Raw genomic sequence first — 7,754 nt, 5'->3', positions numbered from 1 at the left:
AATCTTTATTAATAAAAATTGTAATTTTGCGTTATGGATCCCATGAACTACGTGCGTCCCATTATCCTTGAGACCCTGTACTAACTATCGGCTCTCAACTGTTGTCATGGTACGGCCCCTCCCTCCGAACGCCTCCTCTTGTGTGTGTGGCCACGCCCTCCCTGCGTCTCACACCTGCTCCTCATTGTGTCGTTAGTATACGTGTATAAATGTCTATCGTTTATGTATCTGTGCAGTTGGTGTTTGAATCCAATAGCCTGCATGCTACGTCGTGTGTGTTATATGTGCAAATAAAACGTGTGTTCTTGTTTATGCGACTCGTCCCCGCATCCTGCTTAACCTCCTCGTAACAACCGTGAAATGCTCCTATAATACTCCTACTTTCTGCCTCTCATCTCAGTGACCCATAAACAGATGTTAGATGTCACAAGCTTTGCAAAATTAGACTTGCAAAGTGCCTACAATCTCATATACATATGTGACGGTGACTTTTATAATAGTGTGGGCTATGAGCACCTAGTCATGCCTTAAGGTCTGTCCAACAACCCCTCTATTTTTCAGGCATTCATGGACAAGATCTTTCAGATACATAGTAGGCAACTTCCTGATTGTTTACACTGATGACATTTTTTCGCGGTCGGAAGCAAAACATGAACACATCACAGCGGACCTGACACATCACAGACAACATCACCTGTACGCAAAGGCCAAGAAGTGTGAATTCCACCGTAGTTCTAGTACTTTTCTAGGCAGTACCATCAAGCCTGGTAACATCTTTATGGAACTAGATAAGATCTCAACACTATAGAGTTGGCCTAAACCCACCACTCTTATAGTGGGTTTGCTCATTTTTATAGAGGGTTCATAAAGGGGTTTGGCACCATCTCCCCTCCCCTTAGTGACTGTCTCAGACACCAGGGCAGAAGCTTCAGTGGCCCACAGCTGTCAACTAGGCTTTTCAGATCTTGCAGAAAGCCTTCAGCTCCGCACCTGTTCTCCATCAGTCTGAGCCCTCTCCACCCTTTATGGTAGAGGTTGATGCATCTGAAGTGGGGGTAGGGGCTATTTTGTCCCAGACACAGGGCACTCCACAATGGTTATACCCCTGCACTTCTAATTCAAAGAAAGTGCAGCCAGCTGAGAGGAATTACGATGTAGGAAACTGGAAACTTCTTTCCATTAAATGCTCTAGAACAGTGGAAACACTGGCTAGAGTGAGCAGAGCTTACATTCGTGAATTTTACTGACCTCAAAAGCCAGGAATACCTCAAGTCAGTACAGCGGCTCAAGTCTGGACGAGCCAGATGGGTGTTGTTGTTTTGACGGGTTCGTTTTTCCATCTTTTTTTACAGGCTCAAGGAATCATTATGGCAGTCACTCTCTCTCATGTCTATGACAAGGGAGACACCAACCATGATCCTGAAGCCATGCTGACGAGCAGCCATTTCCTGGCTCCTATCACTTAGTGTTTTCATGGAGACTTAGAAGAAGCTCTTAAGAATAACCCCAGCCTGGAGGAATAACCCCAGGAAAACAATAAGTGGCTGCTACTCTCAGAGAAACTCTCTTGGAATGGGCTCATACTACACTGTGTAATGGGCATCCAACCATCACACATCCTACACGCATACTGTCCAGAAAGTTTTGGTGATCCTCCCGTAACGATGACGTGTATGATTGTATTATGTCCTCTGTCAACTGTGCACAATCATGTATCCATTATGCTCTTCCGGCCTGGGGAATTACAGCCCCTGCCACATCGACCATGGACCCACCTAGCAGTGGACTTTATCACAGATCTTCCAGCTTCCGGGGGGACACGTGGTAATAATGGTAGTGGTGGACAGGTTTTCTAAAATGTGTCTCCTCATTCCTTTTCCCTGTTTGCCCATTGCACTAGAGACTGATGAAGCAATATTTCGCTATGTTTTTTGTATCTACGGCCTACCAGAAGAAATAGCATCTGATTATGCTTTACAGTTCCCTTTGCAGGTATGGAGACAGTTCTGTCTCCTTCTGACGATGACCTGACAACAGGTCATCGTCCCCCAGTCTAACAGTAAAATCTAAAGGGTTAACCAAGAAATGGGAAGATTCCTCAGTCAGTATTGTGCCTCCCATGGGCAGAAACTGGCACAAATACCTCCCATGGTTAGAATATGCACGTAACTCTCTCCCTCACTCTTCCATTAAAATGACACCTTTTCAATGTGTTTACGGTTACCAAGCTACCTTTATCTCATGGGATGACTTCCCCACAGACATACAGGCGCTAGATCAGTGGCTCCAGCACAGCTCTCAGACAGGGGAAACAGCACACATCCATCTCCAGTATGTACGCAACAGGAGTCCGCCAACCCTGGAATTTCCACCTGGTCTGGTCTGAGTATCCACTCCAAGCAGGAAACTCAGTCCCTGATACATAAAGCCATTTAAGGTACTCCAACAGATCAAGTGTGTGTCAAACTCCAGATTGCCCCATGGTACTGGACGGCCCACTTTTCATGCTTCCCCTGCATTCTTCCGCCCTGTGTCAGCAGCAGTGGCCTCTGTCAACCCTCCGATACCAGTGGAGATTGATGGCGGCCCTGCCAGTGCCGCCCGGGAACTCCTGGATGGCAGGAGACGCAGGAGACGTTTGCAGTACCTCGTAGACTGGAAGTGGACATGACTAGCTGTCCTAGGTGTCTGGGGCTGACGTCTTGGACCCATCTCTGATCGCGGAGTTTCACGCCACTCACCCATATCGCCTGTTCCAACAGTGCCACGCCCACCTCCTCTTCCCATGGCAGGAATACTAACTAGACACACCTGTCTCTCCCTTACCTAGGTCTCTGATTTAAGCTTCCCTCTCTCACACTCTCTTTGCAAAGTATTGGTGCTCTGGCTTGGCCTGACTTACATTCAGGATCCTGCCGAAACCTCTTTAATAAGTACAAGCCTGCTTCACAATCACAATAAAACCGCTTGCATTTCAGATCCTCGCTCTATCTCTCATGCTTGCATTCATTACATTTTGCTAGAACAAATCAAATTCTGGATATCAAAAATTCTTCATTTCAAAAATATTGTTTCCACATTTGGAAAATAAGGGGTTAAAAAATAAGGGGGTAAACAGAATGATTTATAATATTTAGATATTTTAATTCAAGATAGCTTATGTTTTGAGTCTTGGTTCTTGATATGTCTCATTTGTTAAAATCGTCTGATGAGCCATAGACACTATATATACGACCATATACACACTATAGCGATATTGACCCTGAGATGACGAACATCCACTAAATGTCTGGCAGCAGATAAAGCTGGCGTTGTGTCAGGTGTGAAGCCTCTGAAGCCTCTCCAAAGAGGCGGTTTATTCTTTTAAGTACTTAAATTCATATGGTACATTCAGTAACGCAGCGGTATTGTATACCGGCGCTATTACACTGGGCAAAGAACGAAACATGTGGCACATTTCCAACAGTCACTGAAGGCAGTAATGCATGCAGAAGCTCTAACAATGTTTCCATGCTCAATTAATGCTCAATATGATGCAAATTAGCAATTAGAGAATCAATAACGCCAACAACATTCAGACCTGTCCTTACCTTGCTGTAAATGTCTTTAAATTGTCCTGAGTCTCCTCATAATTTGTCCAAGAAATAAGTGCTCCATTGCCAAAGCTTTTCCAGGTTTTAGTCGGCTACGTTTCAAATCTGCACCAGTGTGCCCCATCAATGTCTAATTGCTTGTGCGTTCTGCACAACTGGTTTAAACAGGGCAGTCAAACACTGGTACTCGCTGTTGTCTCCTCAAGGAAAGCACAGTGAATATAAACCCCACATTCATATCCACGCCACTTAAAGTCCTTAACTTTCTATCATTTAAAAACTGAACTATTACATGTTACAAATGGAATAAAAAGGTTTGACTAATAAGACATTAATTTCCATATGTAACAATGTAATTCTCCATATCAAATATTGAATTCTTCATATCAAAAACTCTCTAGTAAAAATACATAAGAAATGAAAAGTAGCAATTGAATTTTTACTAGTAAAAATTTTATTAGTGAAAATTATATTAGTACTAGTCAAAACTGAACTACAACAAATAAAATTTTGAATATAAAAAATGAATTCCTGAGAGTAGGATTAAAAGCCAAAATGGCGTTTCATAAAGTTTTGGACTTGCTGTGCTGAACATCATGGTAAACTGAAAAGCAGCGAAGGACATAGTGCTCACACCTTCAACAGGTACATTAGTGCCACACTACACACTCACCATGGAGACCCAAATGCTTTTTAGACTGAATATTAATTAGATGTTTCACTAAGAAAATCTGTGAATCCATTCAAGAATTTAAATTAGTCATACAAAACACGTGACTTCTGTCCCAGTTGGCAGTTCAGGCAAAATAATTTTTCCTGCATATGTTCACTGAAATCTTATAAAGATTTATATCTATAAAGAAAAAACATGGTACTTTTTTCATAATGTAATGTTAAATTATTTTTATTTCTTAAAATGGACTGTGTTCAAGTATCTAGCATTTTGTCTTCAGTATATTGGTCATCAGTTACAATGCTCTCTAAAAATCAGCATGGCATCAGCCCTTGAAAAACCCATACCAGTCTATTGCAAATAAGATAACGTGTATTAATCTGACTTCTTAACATATTGGTGCAGTGAAAATATACACTCTGCCATAAATGCACACACACACACACACACACACACACACACACACACACACACACACACACACACATACATTTTATTGGTTGCCTAATAAACATTTGTAGTGAAAATTCTTGGTCCTCATTAATCTAATTCTAGAACACACATACCTCCTGTAATCGCACACAAATCAAGTTCCTGAAAGTTTCAATTGTGGATTTTAAAGTTTGCTATTGAATATCTAAACTAAAGCATTACTCTTTTGGGCCTTTTTTGCCCTATCCATAATGTTCACACATCACACACACACAAATCTGTCTCAATAACCATATCCTTCACCCCTTTCATTTATACTAATTGAATCACTGTGCATCTGCAGTAACACCCATGGTGCTTCTTTGATGTGCTTCATCTGGGCTTCCCTTTCTCTTGTTCAGAAATCCTCCATGGCGTGAAAGTGATCCCGTTGTCCTCCAGGGGTTCCGCTCTCGGAGCTCTTTTCCTATTATTTCCCCAACCCTCTGCTTCCAGAATGCTCCGGAACACTCTTCCGCCCCACAGTTCCCCAGTGCATTACAAATGGCCTTTCAGGGTTGGCGCTAGGCAACAACACTTTGAACATCAAAAAGGCTGGTGCACCAAATCTGGAAGAAGGCATGAGATCTTCAGAGACCTGGCTGTAGTGGGTCATAGTCTAGCCCAGACTGCACTGCTCAAGGACAGAGGACGACACGTTTCCAGTTCTCATGTCACTCAGAGCCTTCTTATGTCGCACAGAGATGCTTGCTTTCTAATATCTGTTCATTTTAATTACAGCCAACATTTGAATGATGAGTTCGTCTAAAGTGCAAATAATTTCTTTATGACACATTGATTAGATGTTTTTAGCTTTCTGTCTGCCTGATTTGTACTGTCTAAAGAAGAGAGTCTGACCGATGCTAATCCAACTGAAAACTGACACAGAGATAATACACAGATCTCCCAGTAGAACTGTGCATCAGTAAAACTACAAATAAAAATCATAATTTCAGTTCCATGTCTCTAGTAGGTACTGTTCCAATAGCTACAGAACTGTCCCAGCCTGGTTGCCTAAACGTTTCCACGAATGCTGTTGCAGCTCTGTGTGTGTGATGCCATGGAGACTGTGTGTGTGTGAGTGTGTGTGTGTGTGTGTGTGTGTGTGTGTGTGTGTGTGTGTGTGTGTGTGTGTGTGTGTGTGTGTGTGCGCGTGCATACATTTCCACAATGCTAAATTCTTCAATTCAAATTAAGTCAAAAATCAAGCCTTTTTCCCAAGAAAACACAGTATGCAGGCAAAACCTTCAGCTTTCCTTTCTAGTGATGAAAATTCGTCTGAAATGTCCTTACAGCTTTTATAGTCAACATCTCAGTGCTGTGATCCGAACCCCAGCAGAAGAGTCCACAGGCCTCTGAAGGATCTGGAGAGATGTGGCATGACTGAACGGTCTCAGATGCATTTATACGTGCTCTCCTGCGGTCGCCAACTTTATGCTCAACTTCCACTTCATTAACGCTAAGTGCTTTGGCACCTGCACCCAAGATACACTTATAGGTGCCCTTTATAGATGCACAACTGCGGACTAGAGCCTATGGGGCAAGCTGGAGGGTTTATATTGTTAATACACCTACAATGTGAAGTAAAAGCCATGATTTTTATCCATGCCACTCAGAAATGACTCCATACCTCATACCCAGATTTATTGGGATGTGTGAAAGCTATTTCCCTTTTCAGAGAACTCACAGTGCTGGGGACTACCGACCTGACAGACACACCACACGGTGCAACGAATATTGAGGACCTCTTTGCCAAGGTTGAGTGTGTGAAGCGCTCTTTTCCTCTGTGTACATACGTGAGAGACACTCAAAATAATTCACTCAGCTTGAAATGGCTTATCACCTGACACTGCACAGTCATAAATACTGAATAAGTACTTTCTAATATGTCCTTAAACAGTGACTGACAAAACATTCCTCACTTAACAAATATTTGGAGCAAATCATGACAAATCGTGTCCCAGTAAAATTTCGGCTAGATTACAAAATACGTCAGGTCAGGTAGCAGCTGATTCTCAGAGCCATTTGGTCATCTGATGGAAACCTATAGCTTGAGAGGTACGAACCAAATCTGCAGCACACACAGAAAAAAACAAACAAAAGCCACAGTTCTCTCGCAATGTTCTGTCGCGCAAGCTTTCCTTAAAAAGCAGGAGCCAATACCTCCGAAAAATTCAACTCAGTTTCCCTTCTCAAGCCATGGACAGGAAGCAGATTGTGCCTTACGAAATTCATTGTTAAAAACCCCAAAACTGCTCTACAATGTGCTTTCAACCTCCGTAAACAGCATTGTAATGGTAATCTTGGAGATGCAGGAAGCAGGTGCATGAAACAATGTAGTGGATCAGAGGCGAACAAACAGAGCACACAAACAGGCCTTGTTTGAATGACTGTGTCTGGGAGTTCATGTCTAAAGCTCTATGTAATAGGTTATATTCAGAACAACACAGAAGAAAAAAACATCAGACTGCCAGTGAAAGAAAGAGTAAAGTGTGTAAATGGACTCCACCAGCTCTAGATATGGCAGCAGTAGTGACAAGCATCAACCATGGACCTTCATTTTGTCAAATTACAACAGTTTATTATACCTGCAGCTCACCACTCAAAACCAAAAGCAAGGAGTGGGACACTTTGGATTGTGCCTATTTGGGGGAGTGTAATAATGTTAAAAAGATAATATTGTAATGTTTGTTGACATTTTTATGACACATGTATATCAAAGATACACTTTCTATGTAGGGTTAGCAAGGATTCATTTAGGGTTAAATAATTCACTAAATTCCCAAAGACTAAGAACACAAAGTTGCATCAACATTTCTGCTCCGTTAACATTTCTGAGCCTTGAAGGATTGGACATCCATACCTAAAGCTATCAAAAACTTTTCATTCAACTTTTCACACTTTCCAAATTCTCTGAACATTGTCCAGCCCGGTTCCAGTGATTACAAAAACAGTGGAGCCTTCGGCAAACCAGTGTGCAACAAAAACAAACGTTAATGCCGACATGTCCAGCTCGA

General features: G+C 42.1%; 1 protein-coding gene across 9 annotated transcripts in view; it reads right to left on the bottom strand.

The window, feature by feature from the left end:
• The window catches only part of dlgap1b (discs, large (Drosophila) homolog-associated protein 1b), an 80,914-nt gene that overhangs the window by 49,617 nt on the left and 23,543 nt on the right, over nucleotides 1–7,754 (bottom strand). The gene's annotated exons all lie outside the window — the stretch shown is intronic.

Source organism: Electrophorus electricus, chromosome 14 (assembly GCF_041902795.1).
Source record: "Electrophorus electricus isolate QZ-2024a chromosome 14, ASM4190279v1, whole genome shotgun sequence".
NCBI classification, from domain to species: Eukaryota; Metazoa; Chordata; class Actinopteri; order Gymnotiformes; family Gymnotidae; genus Electrophorus; species Electrophorus electricus.
The sequence above is the reverse complement of the archived record's forward strand: the minus strand, read 5'-3'. Positions and strand labels throughout refer to the sequence as shown.